Genomic DNA, 21,113 nt, shown 5'->3' with positions numbered 1-21,113 from the left:
TGAACTACTATAGTACTAGCATACAGGACGGAGAAAGGAATGCAAAGTCATCTGTGTCTGAGGTCAGATAAGGTGGTGAACATCATACCCAAAGACAGGACCCATTTCAATAGCTAAATTCTGAAATACAGTGCAAAGTGATCAATAATGCGAACAATTTACCTTAAGGAAAAACACATTGTCTAGGCCAGGGGTCCTCAAACTTTTTAACCAGGGGGCCGGCGCGCAGATGCAGTGGCAGGCAGCCGTCTGCGGCTGCTTGGTTCCCCCCAACCCCCGGCGGGGGGTCTGTAAATACCAGGGGCCGTATCTGGCCCGTGGGCCGTAGTTTGAGGACCCCCGGTCTCTACTTTAACTGCCCTGCTGCCTAGACCTAGTACGTGGGAGGTTTGTGATGCTCAGGTTTTCACCATCTGAAGATCCATTGCATGCTGTTGAAAACCTGAGGTGCCTCGTACTTTGGGGATTTACCCCGCTGCGGGTCAGAATTGGCAGCCCTATTTATTGATGGTGCTTTGGCTGTGTATTGAGAACTGAATTGCTATAGTACATTTGTCCTCCAGTTGGGGACCTCGTAGCTCTTGGCAGGGTTTTGCTGGTTCCTAATCTTTATTAGGGTGTTTAGACAACTGAATTGTATCAAACCAGCAGCTGGCTGTGGGCCCACCAGGCAATAGCCAGCATATGTTTCATAGCTTCGGATGGAGAGTGATTAGCTGAAAATAGAGAACACTGTACCTTTTCTGAAGTGACTAGAAGTCAATGTATTGTTCCCCCCCTCCGTTACGTGCAGTAGATTTAGTTCCTCAGTTACTAAGTAACTTAATCTCTAAAAGCCCACTTACTGTTACTACTAGTAAATAATGTAATGTTGAATTTAAAGTTACCTTTATGGGCTTTTATAGTGACAGTGAGCATCTGTAAAAGCTCCACGAGTGTGCAGTAGCTTTCTTCTGACCGTTGTAAGAACTGGGGGTGGAATTACTTTATGTAAAAGCAGTCTGCTCTTAGTGGAAATAAAGTTCCATGATCTTGCATCGGTAATACCTCTGGTGCTGTGGCTGCCACTCAATAATGTGTTTTCTGCTATAGCACGGGGAAAACCCTAGCAGGGAATGGTAACCTTAACCTGCTCTTTCACTTAACTTGCTCATCTTCCATCCTGTTAAAAAGTAGTGCAGGTAAAAAAGTTTGGTATATGCAAGAATGGCATTTTATGCAGGGTCAAATTAGGGGATGGGGGGTGGTTTTTTGAAGTTTCCAAGTGCTAGCAAGGCTTGTTCTTTTCAAAATTGCCAACCACCTACTAGATACTTGTAGACCGAGCTCAGCTGCTTGTATTTTACTTGGACATAATTCACTTTAGTAAGAATATGGTATTGCCATCTACTGCTTTTGAAACAAATGGCTCTTAGCAATAGAGATTTTACAGGGAACAAAGAGGAAGAGCTTTTCTTTCAAAATCCTTGAATGGGGCGAATATGTAAAAGCTGGTGTAAAAAGAAACCTGCACCTCTTCATGTGTTGGTGCAGATGTCTGTGTCAGAGGCTGTCCTTCCTGGGCCAGTGCTTCTAGCAGTGCCTTTACGCTGCAGTGTGCAATGAATCTGTCCTCTTCAGTCTGCACAGGCAGAGCAGGGCTAGCTGATTGGCATGCTCTGCTGCAGACTTAACTTGTTTCAAATAAATTTTAATTTACAATCGGTTCTTTTTGAGTGACTTATCTTCTTGTGGGCATTTTCCTACTGTTGTTTATGCTCCTTTATGGCACCTGGAGATGGACCTGGAGATTAGCAGATACAATTTCCTGAAACAGCTGCTACCGAACATGCAGAACTCGACTCTTCATGTGCTTTCCTTTTGTGCAGTTTCTCTCTCATTTGACAATCCCAAACAATTTGACAATAACAGTGGTATCTCTCTTGCTTGCTTGTTTTCTAGTCTTAAATATTTTTCCCTTGTCATACATCAACCACTGAGTCACGTTTGCTTTTGGAAGTGTAAGTCTCTAATGTTCTCAGCCTCTCATTCTTAAAACCCATTGGCGGTGTCTGCTTTTACAAATCATATTCTCTGTCCAGTATTTACTGGGGTAGGAGAGGCAAGAAGTTTCATGAAAAAGATAATTTTTCAGGTAAAGGCAAGTCCAGGACGATTAGTACCTAGCGCTTCTCACCAATGGGTTGGGATGTTCTGCATCAGCATCTGCTGTCTTAGTGACGAGGGGCTGAGGCAGAGAGGGGTCTGGCGACTTGTCTGGAGCAGAACAAAATTTTCACTCAAGTCCTGTAGTTCAACAATAGTGTTTGGGGTTTTGTTGGTTTTTTTGGTTTTTTCTTTGTGAGGAGGTCCTGGAAGAGTTCTTGGGGCATGGGGCTGGGGCGGGGGGTAGATCTGAAGGAGTAACCGTTATTGATGAGAGAAAAAAGGGGTCTTTCTAAGGAAGGTTTGATAATAGCAACCTTTGGTACCATTGAAACGTTAAACGTGTGTCCTAACCCAAGTTATAACCAGTGGTAATTTGTCAGTACTAGAAAAGGGCTATTCTCAGGTTTTGCTGCTAAAGAAATATTTCAACACTTAATGCAACTGCAGTTACTAGAACCAGAAGAATATTTACTGCAGCTGGCCAGGCTGAGTCCACTGGAGTACCACACAATTTGCCAGGAAATGAGAATGTTACCTGCCGCTTTACACTGCGTGTGGTTAGTGCCAGAGGGAATCAGGTTAAGGTAATGATGTGTCTGACAAAAGGAAGGAGGTTAATGATAAAAAAATCTTATTAAATGAAGGAAAATGCTGCATGCTTCTGAACAATTAAAGCTGGGAAACGTCCCTTATGCATAAGTTGGTTCCTGAGTAAAGACTAAAGCTGATGTTAACTAAACCAACAGAGCAGTGCAGGGTGGTACCAGGCTTTTAGGACTGAAGAGGCATTGCCTTGGGACAGTCCTGCAGCAGCTGGTAAATGCATGATTGATCCAGTTTCTACGGTGCTAGAAGAGGACTGACTTTGGCTTTCCACTGCTGTGTGTAGATCTAGTTTTAGCATTTGTATAATCAGTTTTCTGCAGGAGGGAGGGGATGTCAAGCTATTGTGACATTGCTAAAAAGGATCATGTAAACAAGCTCCCCCTCCATTAATTACCTAAGGAACCTTCTGTTTGTCTTGGAGTGTGTGCGCTACAAAGTGCTCCTTCATCTGTTGAAACGTGGGGTAGGTGTAAGATTTATATTGGCCCAGAGGGGATGCGAGATGTATCTGCTGGAGTCATAAAGATGTATCTGTTCAGCCAGATTGCAGTTGCGTTTTGGTACGTTTGCAATTATTTTTGAGCAGCAAATAAAAATTGTGCAGCAAGTGACTGAGAACTTATTAGTATTCTTGTACAGTATTTGGGGTTACCTCTGAAAAGCCAGTTTTGAATAGCAATATTTCCTGCTTGATGTCTGCAGACCTGCATGAAGACATAGCACTACTACTGGCTCGATTTTATTTTGTATCAGCTGTGTAAAGACTGAGTGAGAATAAGGAAACGTTGATACAGAGGCCATACTTCATTAAGCCTGACTTTTTTTAGTTCCCTGCCAAGCTCCTTGCCTTATTTTCTGACAAGCTGCATCAATTTGTGGGGTAATGTAAAAATTTCCCATTGCTTTGACCACCAGCTGCTCTGGTTTACATCTGCTGCACCAATGGCTGATTTCAGGTAATGGCTCTTGGTTTTGTTCCCACTACATATTCCTGTATAAAGTATTGTCTCCTCACATGTACATCTCAGCAGGGTACTAGGCATTCACCTCTGTTGTTGGGCATATTCTACTTGAGCGTGGTCTGCTGGCTATTTCACTATGTTCTCATTCTGTTTGAATCAATAGCAGCCTTGATTGAAGCTGCTGCTGATTAATTGACCAGTCTCAAACATATGTACCCAGTATAGGTAGCTGGCTGCCTCTAATGGAAGAATTGGAAATGATAGTTCGTTTCTCCTGGTTGCTGAAGTGATAGGTATTATGCCTTTGGGGATAATTAATGGCTTTACAGGGTTAGTTATATTCAGTTCTTTGAATTTAGTAAAAGCCTTTCTGTTGACCTCTGTAGGGTTTAGACTAGACTGTGGGAGGCGGTTGGTTAAGAAAATATTTTTCCAAACTATTTTAAGTAGTAACCTATTGAATTTAATTTTTAAAATGTTCTGCCTACAACTCACAAGACACCCAGTACATGCAAAGCAGCGTGTTTGTGACTGAGGGTCAAAACCTGTGATCTTGGTAATTTCCAGCATGGATCCTTAGTCCTGGAGGAAGATGCTTTTCCCATGACAGCTGAGACTTGCTTAGCAAGCAGTGCCCCACGGGCCCTTCTGGTCCAAGTAGGGCTAAAGGAGCTTCCCTGGCTTTTATTTGCTCTGTACCTACTGCTTTTCTTTGTACGAGACTCATTAATTAACACTTTCCCTGCCAATTGCTGGTCTTTCAGAAGAGCTATTTTTGCATTAAAAAAAAAAAGTTTTGTCCCTGTATCATTAAAAGTCCTCGCTGCTATTCCCTCCATCTCCAACTGCCCTCCAGTGCTATTTTTCTTCTCTGTTATCTGAGTCTTTTGACTTAAGAAGCATCAGAGACTGACCTTTTTCAAGTCCGTCCTCCTCTACAGCGATTAGAGGAAGAACACCAACCAACCCAAGGGCTGGCTCTGCCTGTCTTGCTTCCAACGGGGACTAAAGACCACAAGGAAGGTTATCTAATACCTGAGGTTGTCCCATCCGGACTCTTCATACCAGAGGAGAGCTCAGGCTCTAAAATGCTCCCAGTTGGTGGCATGGGGGGATAAAAGGAGAAGTCAGTCCTTTTCACCTTGTAGGGTCTCTTAATGGATCGTATTGCGAACAGCTTACTGCTGTGACCTAGCCGGTCTTCAGACACCTGTGGGGATCGGAAAGAATTGGGCTAGTTGAAGTAAGGCAGAGAAGAGAGTGTCTCTTAGTGTACCTCTGCATGGGTCAGCTTTTGTTGCTTCCCACAGGATCTTGACCTTTTTTGTGTTCTCTCAGAACAGTCGCTCATCACTCGGTGAGAGCAAGTTCCTGAGCTTCTATGCTCCACTTCAACTCCTTTGCTGTTTAAACTGTGGACAGTAGGGTAAATATTTCACAGATGTTTGCTGAACTGTGTTTGCTCTGGGCTCTGAACATATAACACTTTGTACTACAAACGTGTCTGACACCTGCCAATATTTCCCCCCCCCCCCCCCCCCCCAATGCAGGCACATGTTTCTGAAATATCTTTTAACTCACTGGCTGTGAAAAAGGAGGAAGGGTTCCTCTTCTATTACATTTGTCTTGATCTTATTTTAAAACTATAATCTGAGGATGAGGAATTACAGCATCTATGAATTACCTCACCTCAGAAGCTCATCTTGAGATATACTGGGAATACTGAGTTGCTGGGAATTTAATAGTTACTCAGCATCCTTTGGTGATAGGCAAAAGGATAAAAGGAAAATGTGAAACAGTATGGAACATATAAAATTGGCAGACAGGGAAAGCTTAAACTATTTTATGTCCCTATAACGGGAAAATAGAAAGATTTATGGGGAAGCCTTTCTTTAAAGTTGTCTGAGAAATAATCATAATTTTAATAGTAAAATAAAATTTAAAAGGCTCCGGGGAAGTGTGATTTTTTTTTTTTTTTTTTTTGATCTCATTGCAGAAATCTGGTACTTTTCTCTGGATCAGTAATGAATACATTTTCTTTTCCTTCTTAGTATCTGGGGCTTCATATGTAAAGGTATGAAAATAAAAACAATGGGGCTCTAGGAAAAATTATTTTAGATGAACTATGACAAAACAAAGTCCTGATGTGTATTTGGTATAAAAATTATATTCTCACTCCCGAAGCATCTTTGTTGTGGCTGCCCTGTGGCCACGGGGTGTCAGCCTGGTACCGCCGCACCGGCAGGCGCTGCAGGGCCAGGGAGCAGGACAAAGCTCGCAGGCTCTCCTGGCTCCATGAAAAATTGAAGGGTATTTATTTTCTGGTAGGCAGCCAGGCTGAAAATACTATCTGAATTGAAAGCCTTTCATGAAACATCTGGGCAGTTAAATTTTGCTAACTTCAAAGATGGCCAGCACCATCCTGACATACTGATTTCTTTCTTCAGTGAAAAATCACTTAGGCTAACATACAAAAGCCTCCGTGAAACTATTTCATGCTAAAATTAATGACCAAAATGTCTATGCTTAATAAAGCAAGTATAACAGAAGTGCCAGTCAATACTGTTAAACTACAACAGGGTCATACTCAGCCTCACAAACTCCTATCAATCGTCCTCAGTGGCCAGTTTCGCAGTGGATTTTTTTTTAAGCCCGCATGCTTCATCTCTAGATTTGCCATTCTGTACTTGGTATATGTGTGCAAAATTGTGCCTCTGTTTTTGTTTTCCTTCTCTGCTGGTAATAATAATTAATAACAAAGTCAAGCTTATAGCAGTTAAAAATCTGGTCCTCAACACTGACTTTAAATATAAGGTCTTGTTTTTATTGGTTGATATGGTGTTCTCTGAAATGCAAAAGATTTTGACTAAAAGCACAGCTATGTAAAATTCTTCCCAGATGACTTGATCTGCTCTCAGAGGCATGGGATTATACAGTCACATGCCTAGTAAAATTCACCCCAACGCTTGTACATGAAGCAATAAGAATTTTTTTCTCTCCTCTCTCAGTGTACAGAGTTTTGTACATAGCTAACACAAGTTCACACTAATAATCCTGTTCACTGAGCTGCTTGAGGCAGAAATGTGGGTGCTAATGTGTAGGAGATCTGCTTTGATAGTTATCCTTGGGAATGGAAGAATACGCTAATAATTTCCCGGTTCTCATTCAAGTACTTATAATATGGTCCAGGTAAAAGTGCATTTTACACATAGTCAAAGAGCATAAAGTGTAAATATACAGCAGGTGTCCTCTCTTATGACAGGCAGCCCTGTCAAAGCACTTGTTCTGGTAAGTGGGAGAAAATACTAACGCTGCTGCTTTATAATGGGCGTTTTTCAGTCAGAGAGATGTAAAATCACATATAACGTACCCGTCCCCACAAGTAACATCAATTCTAAGGACAGAGATTGAGTACAAAGAAAAAGAAACTCTTTAGCAAAATCTGTCGTTGGCTTAACCCGGAGAGTCACCATACATCATTCTTCAGCTCATGGAAACCCTGCTAAAGATCCACTCTATGATTTAACTCTTACTGCACATCTTCACAATCCCAGACCATAGGCCAGGCTGTGCTTTCCAACAGGAATGCTGAACCTCACATCTTCGGTTCGGGAGGCCTGTTCTCAGTCACAGCAGGCTGCAGCGCGGTGAGCGGCACACGCACATGCGGGTGCAGGGGAGGCCCCAGCAGGCACTGTGGGTGGGAATGATCCCACGTGCAGGGAGCTCGAGACATCACTCGACTTCTTACTGAAAGGCTACAGGAAAGAAATATACAGAAGACTATTTTTTTTCTTATGGAATGATTAGATGTATCCTAATTTGAGTCCTCTGGCTGCTCCTGCCATGTACAATAAGAACTAGGCTGGTCTTTTCAAAGCAAAAGCACTAGAGAAATAAGGCAGAGTTTAATTTGCCCTCACGTCAGTAAGGAGAATAAGTTTTAGCTCTGACATTACAGTCTACTTCAATTAAAAACCATTTTATATAGGTGAGTAAATCGCTATGTATAGTTTTATCATGTATTGCATGTCACAGTTTGAAAATACTTTCTTAGCTAAAGAATAGCCCTGGATTAGGAAAAGGCAAGTTTATGGATAATAAAAAGCGGTGCTTTTCCAGGTTTTCCCTTCTTCAAAATTTGAACAAACATCAACTGTTTTAATTAGCCCTCAACACCTCTATACTCTCATTTGAGCTGAAATTGAGGGTGTTTTCTGCAGGTATCTCCCAGTTATTTTAAATAGAGAGCATCTGCAAAGCAAAAGATTCTGTTTTGCAACCTCTCGCCAACCAAGCAGCACTAAAAAATGTTTTTGCTTTGGTTCTATTGTTCTTTCGATTTAATTTCTTTAATTCTTAGGAGCAAAAGGACTTAAAATCCATTTAGTATTTTGACATTTGGCAAGTATCTCCCAGCGGAAAAAGCCAGTGCTCTCAGTAGGTGTGAATTAGAGAAGCCCCTCAATGTCTGGAGAGGGTTTATGTTAGCTGTGAATTTGGGCTTTGGTGTTTCTAGCACCATTTCTGCAATTAATTTCATATAAACATGGCTGCTTGCCTGGGGAAAGCCACAGCCTGGGGGGAAGCTAAAGCAAAGTTGCCGGGCCTGGGCCTTCTATTTGTAGACCACACGTGCCAATTTCCCTCCTAAAATACAATTGTTACATTTACAACACAAATCTGAGCTGAAACTCCAACAAAACTGGGAACCAAGCCGTTCAGCGTTACCTCCAGCAGAAAGCCCGATAAACACAGTCCTGCAGTGTGCTTTTCTGTGGCCACACTCCAATTTCACATCAAACAAGTCTAGCAAGTGACAGGTCACAACATCCGCCTTTAAAATACCAGGGAAAAGAAAGCTTCTTCACCAGCAATCAGATAAACCAAACCAAACCCAACCCCAAAAATTCTGAGGAGCCTTGAAGCACGGTGTTGGCATGCTGAAGGCAGCTGGCGGTCGGGTAGGCAGCCCACGTTCAGCAGCGGGTGTTCTTCCAGCCATTCTTTGTGTTTGAATAGGGACCGCCTTGCTGTCTAGCTCTTAAGCCCAATCCTAAAAGTTTTCTGTTACTTCGAGTCTCTTGGGTAGGAAAAAAACCCCAACCAACCAAACGAAAACGAACATGCCACTGCATTTCAGTTCTGGGTTGCTAAGGCTGGGGAGGAAGACAGAACGAGGAATAAGCTCACAGGTTTCCTTGCTTTACCAAAGGCACTATCAAATGATAAGGTTATTCTGGGATGTGACATTACCACGGAGCAGCTGGCCTGTACAAGGTGATACATGCTTTTTAGCCTATGACAAATGGGAGGTAATCCAAGTTTTGTTCTTACAAAAAAAATTTGAAAAAAAAATAAAAAAAATCAGTCTGGTCTAAGTAACTGAGCTGTCAGAAAGTTCCCTGACCAGCAGGAAAGTTTCTCACCATCTGCCCCTACAATTTCAAAGTGACAGGCTCACAGCACTCGCTATGATTTTGACAGTGCTTGACTTTGCCGTTTTAATAAGTTGGCTTCCAAAGGAAAGCTTTTCCTGTTCAGTGAAATCTCTTATAGGGGCCCATAAAGCCTTTCACCTATTGAGAAGTTAAATTCAGCTTTTGAAATTTTACTCGTGGGATTGTGGAATGAGACTGTAGGACTCATTCAGAGTTTCAGACTACGGGAGTTACATGCAAGCTGGAGGAATCAGTTAGTGTCAGAAAGATTTGACATTAAAGTAAGTGAAGGTTTATTATTATTACTTTATTATAATTATTTTAATCATTTCTGGCTATAAAATTATGAGCTATGTGCTGCCTATTGGCCCCATAAGACTTTCTGACCAGTTACAAGAGCCAAACCGAGACATCAATACCGTAGGCTTAATGTCCTATGGCTACGTGGGATTACGAGTGTCTCTGCTCTCATTTAAAAGGCCGCTTGTTTCATTTTAAAGTCTCTAGGCCTTGTGGAGGGACTGGAAGGCAAAAAGGCCCACCATGACAGTAACCAAGTGCACTGGATTCTGGCTTGCCAGCCTGGATCTGCTGACAGGACACAGCTGCTGCCCGGTGGGAAGCGACTTGGGTACCGCGCCGATGCGCACACCCGCAGCCCCACACCAGCCCTCCAACCAGGGCTCAGGGAGCAAGGGGTGACACCTGGCTCCGCTGTCCCCATCCCTGTGCAGGGACTGGCCTCCCCAGTGCTCTTGCTCCGAGGTTGATGGTTTGCTCCCAGCTGACACCCAGGCCCGTCCTGTGTCTGATGGCAGCGGCGTGCTCGGGACGTTGCTGCCCCATCGGCAAACCCCACCTGCAGTCAGAAAGGCTGGCAGGAGCAGGTGGAGGGAGGAGACCGAGACAAACCCATATAGGTCTGTTTTATAAACCACGAAACAATCACTTTCATTGCAGGAGGCATCTTTCCTACAGCAGGTAAAATTACAGCACGAGGAGCATTCACCTGGACCACATACGCGATCGACAGAGCATCCTGGGCAGCTTCGTCAGGCTGAAGAAAACACACAGCTCCAGAGAGCCTCAGATGAACATGTCCAAAGCACATGAATATCCCTAGTGTTTTCTTCATATACTTAGCCATGCATGTATCCCCTACAGAGCCATAGGTTGCTAACAGATGTGGAGTGTGCGATAGGGGTAGACAGAGCATCACAGGAAAAGCGGCGAACCCATCACCTGTATGGGAGGCCAGGGAACAGCCAGGAAGGATTGTTTTCCTTTTATTGTACAAAGGGCAACAACACCGAAACACACTTTTTCCTCAGGCTTTGCTGCCTAATGGAAGCAAGAAGGAAGAAAAAAAAAAGATTATACTCAAACGATGTCAGGAAAACTTCAGCTGGGGACGGAAGGCGAAGCCAGCACACAGGGGAGGGTTATCCACCACTATCTCTTTCTTTTCTGGCCAGCAAAATTCTCTCACCTTTTTTCCTTAAGATCCTGTTTGAGGGCCTCTTCAAGATCCAAGCTCCAAACCTTATGTAGGGCTGTAGCAGATGACTTGCTACAGAAGAACATATCAAAGCTTATGGGTAGGTCTTCATTAAAAAGTATGCTTAATTTTATTTTTTTTGTTTAAACTTTTACCTTGCAGAATGAAAGCAAGAAGACATTACTATGCTTAAGAGAACACGATTTCAGCAGAAAAAAGTGGAAACAAATAACAGCTGAACCTGAAATAAATCTACTTCTACTAGGTTAAAGCCTACTGAAATAAACCCCGGGGGAGGAGGAAGAGGAGGAGGAGGAGGAGAGGCTGCAAAGACTTCTGGGGATGGGAGGGCTATAAAAGGTGAAGCAGCAGCAGAGCTGGGTGCTTCAGAGCTTGTTGATAGGAGGGCAGGAGATGTACTTGGAGCTAAAGGAAGGAAAAGGTAAACTGCTTTGTGCTTACCTGGCTTAAGCTGATATTTTTCTTCTGTTGTATAAGAAGTGTAAACTGGAAAATGAGATCTCTATCTTCCAAGGTCCCTAGGACCCTTTCTGCCTTTGCATGGACACTTCCATCTCCTGGCCCGTCAGTGGTTATGTGCTGTTAGCAGTTTAGGTCTGTGTTTGTTTAACCTGTATGTTTGCTCGTAGTCTGAACTAAGGGTTTCCCTATCTTCCTCTGTCCTGTTTTGGCATCCGAGACTGTAGCTGGCCAGAAATCTTCTCATTTCATTAGGGCTGGCTTGTACTAGTACATAATACTGCAAGATGCCTCTTGTAAGGAAGCAGTTGTAAGCTCCTCTCTTCTTTAGACTTCAGTTTCTGCTCCCTGCTGCTGTACTGCATTATTGTGTTAAAGAAAGAGGTGTTTAATTAAGGAATGAATAGTAAAACATCTAATAACTGTAAGGATGAGTTGCCATGTGGGATATCTTGACCACAAATCCTAGCTGGGATTTCCTGTGAATAGCAGGGAAAATGCCTTGCTCAAAGTTAGGGGGCCTTGTTGCTGCAGTCTCGAACAGTGAGTTGGGGACAAATGTGTGTGGGGCTCTGCACAGCTGATGTACTTAATATTAGCTTCCATGGAGTGTGTTTATCTACTATTTTTTTCTTATTCAGTGGGGTAATCCACCTACTTAAAAGAGGGTTTATGGTGCTAGATGAATTAATCCTAGTAATGTGCTTTTATAGCACTGCCTCACCTACTACAGAACAGTTAATGATCAGCCACTCCTATTGCTTGAGTCAGGCTTTCAGCAGACCATTCGGCTTTCAATTTATGCTTTTTAGATGTTGTAATGTGTTTTCCTGCTTGATACATTTTCCTTTGCTCCTAGTAGCCTTCAAAACCCTCAGCAGGTGGGTAAAATATCCCAAAACAGAGGAGGTGAGCCTCATATTTATGAGGGAACGTGCCCTTCCACAACCAGCCACACAGCTATGTTCTAGCTAGCTATGCAAAGGCAGGTTTGATCTGAGGAAGGCTCTTATATGTACAACTCAGCAGAAAACAGAGCCAAAAAGAAGCCATCTGTGCAGCTGGCACACATCCAAAGGGAATGGTGTAAAGGTTGTCCTAATGGCTCACCTGTTGTACTGCCTAATGAGCTGCTCCAGTGCTTCCCAGCAGCTGCAGGTCAGAGGGTGATGGTGCAAGAGGAACGACTAGGAGCTGAGCGCATGGGAGAGCCCTGCAGACACCCTTCTCAGCTCAGGTGCATGCAGGTGAATCCACTCATGGTGATGATTGTGCATCTCATAAGCTCCAGCTTCTCCTGGTCTTGCCTACCACCTCTCTTCAGCTTCCTCTAAATATTATTTTCCTTTTTCCTCCCCCAAGCCCAGAAGGCAGTGAAGTACACGCAGTATTACCAAGGGTCTAGTCTGCAAAACAGGATGCCACTGACACAAGACAAGGTCAAAAGATGGTACTCTTCCTGAACTTTAAATCCTCTGAACCTATTTTTAGGAAAAGCTGTGGGTTTGGTTTTTTGTTAACCAGCTTAACACCAATAGACCCAGCGTTTACCTCATTGACCGACAAAGATGTTCTGCCTAAGGTTTGGGTCTCTAGGAAAAAAAACCCTGGCCCTAAGCCTCACATGAACATAGTTCTCAGCTAGCTGAACCTGAGCACTTACCAAAAGGCATTTGTGGCAGACAAGTGATGTGCTGTGACTGCAATCTGGTACTGGCATATCTGGTAGGAGCATGTTGTGCTGCCTTTCTTCCATGAGAAGTAGTGAGGGCTAGACGGTGCCTTGTTCTGCCCTACCTCCAGTGCTGCACCAGCTCTCCATCACTAACAGCACTTGCACAAAGCAGTTTAGTTTTAGTTTTCTTAGTTTTCCCTGGGCGCCATTGTGAGCACACCCACAGGCATCTTTAATCACACTTAATGCCCACTCTTTGCTACATAGATTAAGAAAAGCTGAAGCTACAAGAGGCAGGAGGATGTACGGGAAGGAAAGAACCATTTCAATTTTAACGGCAACGGTAGACAGAGCCTAAACTTCTTAAACTATATAAAAAAATATATGGATAAAAATATGTAACTTAAACTAAGGGCATGAAGCCAGAAAACCAAAGGACAGCAAGTCAGAGGGACAGTTGCAGCTTGCTGTTTGAAGGGTCCTCAGCTGCTCTGGACCAAAGTGAGAAGCTCCTGCTGCAGGAAGGGTGCCAGGCCCTACACTGTCTGTCTGGAGCTGAGAATTGGACTGGTGATTGAAATGGTGAGAGGTGGCAGAAGCCAGCAGGTTTGAAGTCTCATTTGTAGGTGAAAAACTGCACTGTGGAAGCAGAAAGATAGAGCAAAGAAAACCTCCAAAACACTGATTCACTGGCCGGCAAAGAACTCTTCAGAGACATATAAATACAACTTCACACTTTAATATGTAAACCACTCAAGAAAATAAATTATGCTACATGGGCAAAGTGGTAAAAGGCCTTAAGAAAATTGAAAAAGCTTACAGTAATGAAAGATTATTCCCAGTGCAATAGAAGAAATGCATATCATGCTAAGTGATGGTGCTTTGTCAGCTTTGTGTGTGAAAATAAGCAAAGTAAGCAGCAAGACAAAGCAGGTAGGCAGAAGGGCTGGCTGGAAACACTGTTTACCTTGGCACTCTAAAGTCAGCAACAGGTTGATGGCTACACTTAAGGTAAGTCATATCTCCCTATTTTCCAACCAACACTGCTTATATCAGAGTGATTTTTTTTTTTAATATGCTACTGCACAGCTCCAGAACTGGAAACTGATTAATTCTTGACAGGCAAAACAGCCTCCTAACAGGGCAGTGTAGGTGGCTCTGGGGATTACAACACAAAGAGCTGAATCTAACGTGTTACTGAGGTGCTTGGTTAGGATGAAACGATTCAAGACACTTTAAAATCCCTGGCAGATACTGTTTTCATGCTGTGTATTCTCACGTGATTTAGCATCATTCAGAACCACCAGCATTTGCTGTAGTCAGCGAGGCCAGATTTCATCATTAAGTACATTGGGCAGGACTAGTTTATCTCACTCCCAGGAGCTGGTGCCTAGGTCCAGCTCCCATGCTCTGGATCCGACCTAAAAGACTAATCCTTTGCACAGAATGATGCAGGAACGCTACAGTCTTCCAGGAATGGATGATGAAGGATGAATCCCTCTGCTTTCCTTCCTGTCCTTTTGTGGGCTGAGCCTGTACTTGCCAACAGGTAAGTGATGAGTTCTTGAACTGACACCAGACAGAAGACCAACCTGTTCAAATACGAGGGGGTCTACAGGGAGGGGAAGAACAGTCTTCGATATTTCTGCAGTGAAGTAGGAGTGTCCTCAGTCAGGGTTACAGGAACAGCCACAAGCAGGTCACCAAAGGTCTGCTCAGCCCCAAATCCTGCCTCTGACAGTGGCCAACAGCAGATGCTTTGGGAAACATAAAGCGAAGATAAGCATTAAATGGTATACTCTCAACTTTCCAACTGCCTTGGGCTTAAGTCCTGGCAGCAGAGGTGATGGTATGTATTTGACAGCTTTCTTCCCCAAGGGTTTCTTTTGGGAACTGCGTGAGCTTCCAGACAGTGCTCTCTGGCAAGAAATTTTGCAGCTCAACTAATATTGGTGTGGAAGGATGCTCTTGGTTGTGAAGCTGCCACGTGCTAGTTTCATTTGATGCCATTCAACTCGTACTATTGGGAGTGCTTAGTTACTCCCTGATAGCCTTTCTACCTTCCATCAGTTTGGGCTTCTCCAATTGCCCTGCCCACTCCAGGCTGAACAAAGCTCTTAATTGAATACAGATGCCTCCTTCCTTAGGAGGCTGGAAGGACTAACCCTTCCTGAAAAGCCTTCTGGTTTCCTAGAGTATGCCACTCCCTACAAATGCACGGACAACTCGGCACAAATACAGCAACTGTGCCAGCCTGCCCTCTTTATGCCCAATTATAGCCTATCAAAGAACGAGGATGCTCATGAAATGTCAAGTGCCTGTATCAAATGCTTGTGACTTGGTTTGTGCTTCACTCAAATGCTGCCAAATCAGAAGATGAGTGTAGCTGACTGCTGCAGGGACAAGGGGAAAGCATGGTGGCTGCATTTTACTCCTGAGGTATTGCAATTAAGACCAAAAGGGAATTTGAAGAGGAGGTCTGTCTTACACTAATGGGTCTCTGAAAGAAAATAGCAGTAGACAAAGCAATGAGAGCAAATTAGTTGCACCTGTAGCTGACACCTGACAGTACATTCAAGAATTATGACCAGCTGTGCACCTAAAGGAGTGAGCGGGGCAGGCTGTGATCACTTGAATGACCCTGGAGAAACCACCTCTGTTTCAATTCTGCTGCAAAATAAAGGTAACAAGGCAGAGCCAGTATAGTAAAGCTTTTGGAAAAACATTCAGGAGATGTAAAGTATGACAGAGCAGTTATGGACTCTTGTGGATGCTGGACAGCCTGCCAAGATGTGGCTTAGTGAATGGGCAGTAATCTTATTAAGTGCAGGTGGTGCAGTAAAAGCACACTGAAGTGCTGCATGTTAATGTACAAAAAGCAGATGACTAATTTCCACCCCCCCTCCACGCATGCTACCATGAATGCCACCTGAATTTATTATTGCCATTTATAACAGCAGCATTAGACATCATGAGAACTTTCAGTAATGGCAGACGATCAGCAAAACGGCATGGGAAAAAACCCTGTTAGCTCATCACAAAGGAGCACATGGATAGGTGGGAAAAGCTTCCCCCGCACTGAATCCTTCATCCCAACTTTTTTGGAACATAGAGATCAGCAGTGCTGGGTCAGACCAAGTTTTCATCTGTCCTTTATGCTTCCTCTGTCAGAGGGCAAAACCTGATGCCCAGAGAAACAAAGAACAGCATGGCCAGTTAGTGATACCTCTTCTGAAAACTCCCAGCTATTTGTTTTACTTTGGAAATTGCTCAGTCGGGCATAAATTCTATATATTTATTAAGAGCCAGTAAACTTCTCAGCTGTGAACCTTTCCAGATTAGCTGGGAACTCATGCAAGCCCTTCGCATCCCTTGTGTCACGTGGCAAATTCTGCAGCTTGACTGCTCTGCGTGGGCAGCCAGGCTGATGAGGCCTGAAAAACAACTTGGAAGGAATGGAAGTTCAATGGGCAGAACTGCTGGATTCCTGTTTGGTGCCTGTGCTCCCAGGTTTATGGCAAGCTTTTGAAACGAGGGGAGAATGTAGTTCTGAGAAGTTACCTCCCTGGCCCATACCTTGTGTTAATGGGCTGGGAGGGTGAGCAATATCAAAACAAAACCCATGGATCTAGAAGAGAACAGCCAGGTCATCAAATGCTGCCCCTATAGTGCATTATGTGCACTATATACATTGCAGCTTATGTGGCAAGTGTGCATGGCATGTGTGCTCCATGTACCGCTACCCAGAGCAGGCACAGACCCCTTCCCGGAGCTCTACAGCAAGCTCAGACCAACACCACCTACTGTAATTTCTAGCCAATAAACAGCAGAAAAGATTAAGGGTGAGTCATTTCATGGCTTCCAACAAACTTCGAGGCACCAGCTTCCTTGCCTCTCTGTTCAGCTACAGAGGAGCAATCGGTTCTATTAACACTCAGGAAAATTCTGGCCAGCAACCCCAGCCCTGCCCTTCAGTCCTCTCCTCACCGTCAGGCATACTGGAGAGGCCTAAGAGGAAAGGAAAGCAAGTCTTTAGCTTAATTACCCAATTATCTTTAGATAATTACCTGATTACCTTTTGATGCAGTAATTTTTATTTCTTATTCCTCCTATCTTCTTAATGAATTAGCTTCTACAAAACAAACCTTGCTGTGACTACAGCAAACAACCAACCAGACCCCCCTAGCAGATCAAAAACCCCATTAAGTGCAGCCGTCAGCCTCTCCAGCTCGTTACCTTTGCTAGCCTTGGGAACCTGAGGAAGGCAAGGTGCAGCTGTGGGAGCTGCAGTCCTTCAGTGGCTGCAGCACCTGCAGGAGAGATGCGCTCTGCCCAGCAGGCCAGAAATCACTTCAGTGTACTCCAAAAAAAAAAAAAATACTGCCCTTGGCCAGCCAATATGAAAGGGGAACAAAGCTGGGGTGGACCTACCTCCGCAGGCCAGCCTGAGGGAGGCAGGAAAGTTCTGTGCACCCCTCAGACAGCTATGAAGCAGAGGCAAAACTTAATCTGAAAAATGAGTAGCGAGTATGTGAGTACTTACACTTGGTGGAGGTTGTTTTAGTGCTGTCAGATGCCTTACGGACCACAGGACCAGCGACACTGCATCGTACCCCCTGCAAGGCAATGCAGGAATGGGGAGGATTCACAGAGCTTCCCTGGGGGCTCCTTAGGAGCCCCCTTTCTTTATACTGCCTATGGGGAAAGGCATCCTCATCTAACAGACTTTTATCACATGATGAGATCTGTTAATTATTTAAAAACTAACCCCAGACACTCCACAATTGAAAATGTAGATGTGGTATAATTGGCACAGGGATCCACAGCACTTTGCAAGCAGGCTGTAAGTCTAATGGAGGACCCAAACGAGAAATCTAAAGAAATCTCTAATATATAGCACACAACTAACAGCTGGGAGGTGGGGGATAATCACATCTGATCACCCAGTCAGAATTAACAGCTTATATTTAATGACTAAGATGCAAATTTAATCATATACTCTTAAACTGCTGCTAATTGTAGGGGGATTTTTTTTATCCTGCAGCTAATTTGACTACTCAGCATCAATACCTGGAATACCATGAAATCCTCATTATAGAGCCATAACTTAAAAAAATATGAATCCCCACGGGTAATAAAGAATTCTTCTTTAAAAATGTTAAAGGCAAGAAAATTTCTTAAGAAAATCCTCCCTGTGAAGTGTCATCACCTGGCTGCTTATCTGAAATTTCAGAGCAGCCAGAATGGAGTGGGGGAAGAGACCGTCCCCTGGCGTGGCTGCTCAGACCTGTGCAATACAGAGGGATGGCACCCAGCCTGCTGATTTTATCTGATGGTGATGGCTGTTCTTCTTTAAAGCTGAAAACCAGAGCTGCTATCTACAGGGAATCTACCCTCCCCCCATTTAGCATCTTGAAATGGTACCTCAGATACTGCTGTCCAGGCTGTTACACAGCTGGTCCCCGTGTGTTCCGTGACTCTCTCTGACTTCCTGAGTATTTTTTGAAAGTTAATTTTGTATTTTTTTAATCTTGAAATCCCTAAACAGGCCAGTACCTGGCTGACACAGAGCTTCATTGTTCTACTGTCTGCTGTCCCAGCAAAAGAGACTGGCTGGAGATCCTTCGTATTGTGGGGTAAGGTCCTTGCTGTTCTGGAACATCCTTCAACATGAGACAAAAACACATACCGCATCCAGGAGACGGTACTGGGCTCCTCTGCAGGCCAAAGGACAGACTGCTGGGTATGGGAAAGGACTTGAGATGAATCAGCAATACAATATAATGTTTTCATTGTAACCTGTGCCCTGCCATGCTGTGGGGGTGGGATGCAGGACCTACATCTGGGAACATTTGTTGCTGCAGAACAGCCCAGCGGGATGTTGTAGCTGTATGGCCTACTTACAAAAGAAATAGTAAAGCTAAACAATTATAAAGGAGCCTTTACAATTCTGTTGTCCAATGTTAACTTCTCTCTCTGAATCACATCTTTATCTTCTTGGTTTAATTTTTCTCTAGAGCTGGGATACATTAGCATAATCATTCTTGCATCTTCTGATGTTCAAATTTTCTTCTTGGCCTCCTGCAGCCTTGATCCAAAAGCTTTTCATATTTCTACCAGAAATCAAGATTTTTATGTAAGCAGCAGTAAGGGATTTAGTTTGCATTTATAAATATACAATAGTCTCACTACTCCGGCTGCTAGTGCAGTGAATCCTGACATACATGGGTTATATTCTCTTAGCTAAAGGCAGAAGCATAAGTTAACTGACAATGAATTATCCTATCATAGGGCCTGCAGGATGGGGATTATTGCTACTAACACACTGTTTTATCCTGCATGCCATACACGGAGCCAACTTCAGTTAGCAGATTTGGAACACAGGCAAGCGATAACATGTAAATTAATTAGGTGACACCTCAAAACCCAAAGTGTGTGTGTGTGTGTTTGGTATCTCATTCGTTTCAATAAGAATTTTGCCTGCAGGAGAAGTATTCTCATGCAAATGCTGTTATATCATTTTAATGGACCAAAAACCTAAGGGGATTCAGGAGTGGCAAGCAGCCACCTTACAGATACCTCACTGCAGAGTACACACCTTGGATTATCAACCCAGAGCTAATAGATGCTGGCCTATCCAGTGACAGGCGTATAAAGACTGTGACCTTGAAAAAACGGGATAAAATAGGGACAAAACTGTAGTTTCACCTGACAAAGCAAATCTCTTCACCAGACTGTAATCTTGAAGTCTGGAAGAACTGAAATATTTTCACCATCCAGGAGTTTAGGTAGCAAAATTAATCCTATTTATTACATTAGTTCTTTACCTAAATGTCTTTGTACAGAAGATGGAAGACTTGGCCCTCGGAGGATTTCCAAGATGTCTTCAGCTGATCTTCCAGTGCTTGTTACTGGAACATGGAAAAAAACCCTCTGATTTTACAAATCAGGCACTTCTAGCCATAGGTTTTCCTTGAGGGGTATCTGTGGGTACACTGCTGAAGAATTAGGGCAATTAAGCACTGTACTGGTTTTCTCTTACCCTATCTGGTACAATCCTGTTTTCAGGGCTCAGAAGGGCTGTCCAGATTTGTCTCTTCTACTAGGCAACCCTTGTTAAGATACCCACCTATGCAGTACTGTCTAGCTTTTGCACACTTTGAGGCCTGATCTGACTGAACAACAGTGATGAGTAGGTCTTCAGTGAATGAAATTAGTGAGTTATGGGGTTGGCCAGACTTCAGCCACCTTACTGGCAAAACACTACTGTTTCTGGCCTTGGTGTGCTGTTTGTGGGTGGGAAGCCACAGAAATTGGTTTGTATTGTGACACAGAGGAACTTGCAGAAATTGTATCTTAAAGAACAAATACAAAAACACTGCTTCTAAGAAATAAGCTGAATGAGACACACCAGAAACAAAGGACATGCAACCTCTTGTAAATGGTCATAATATTTAAAAAAGAATGCCCTGAAGAGCAATGCCTCTGGTTTGCTCCTTACTTCTATGCTACTGGTTTTACTATAATCAAGAGAAATGTTTTTACATCTGATGTCACCACTTTCTCTGTTGAGCCCATTACCTTTCCTCAGGGTAGTAAGTTCAAAGAATTAAAATTTTGCTTCCAAAAATATACCACTGAGATATGTAACATTCTCATAAATTAGCACTTTAAAAAGTACATTGTGTGCTGACTGCACTTACTTTCAACGTCCTTGGCATTGCTTAAGAGCTTTAAAAAAAAATCACAAACATGGCATCCTTTGCATGATAACTTGAAAAGATCCTCTAGAAAAGCACCAACTTTCTACCTCTATCAATTAAACCTGCATAAATTCAGGGAGATGTAGCTGCCGAGAGTCTACTAACAGTTAATGAGGGATTCTGTACAACAGTTGACAACTAAGGCAGTGAGAAAGCAGGCAAAACTGTGTTTGTACAAAGTTTAGAGCAAACTAAAAACCTTACAGACTTCCTGCTGTTTACTTGCATTTTTCCTCCCTGTGTCTGTCATAACTAATTAGTTTCATGTCCTTTGGGTAACAGCATGTTAATTAAATATCAGAAACCATGGGGAAAAGTGGCATGAGATTTTTTTGCTATGCAGTTTAACAGTAAGTGACAAGCACTAAACTTCCACCATCATGTACAAACACTGTAGGATTTCCTTATGACGTTCCCAACCATAAATCCTAATATGCCATGCAAGTATCAGTTCAGTAAAATTCACTGGATGCTTACAAGCAGCACTAAAAAGGGCTACACCTAAAGCAAAATTTAGGAAGCTTCTTCAAAGAGCTGGAA

At 43.4% G+C, this 21,113-nt stretch overlaps 1 long non-coding RNA gene across 2 annotated transcripts; it reads right to left on the bottom strand.

The window, feature by feature from the left end:
• Nucleotides 1-6,541: 6,541 nt before the first annotated feature.
• LOC114018176 (uncharacterized) lies at nt 6,542-16,462 on the bottom strand. Of its 2 annotated transcripts, none has more exons than XR_003563602.2 (3): nt 10,647-16,462; nt 8,448-10,498; nt 6,542-7,474 (listed from the first exon to the last, which is right to left on the bottom strand). It is a non-coding gene; the product is annotated as an uncharacterized LOC114018176 (long non-coding RNA). The 2 variants fall into 2 exon arrangements; XR_003563601.2 differs by having other exon boundaries at nt 6,542-10,498; nt 10,647-10,727; nt 11,118-16,462.
• Between the last annotated feature and the right edge of the window lie 4,651 nt (nt 16,463-21,113).

This window comes from Falco cherrug, chromosome 9 (assembly GCF_023634085.1).
Source record: "Falco cherrug isolate bFalChe1 chromosome 9, bFalChe1.pri, whole genome shotgun sequence".
In the NCBI taxonomy this organism is placed as follows: Eukaryota; Metazoa; Chordata; class Aves; order Falconiformes; family Falconidae; genus Falco; species Falco cherrug.
This window is presented reverse-complemented; position numbering and strand designations above follow the sequence as displayed.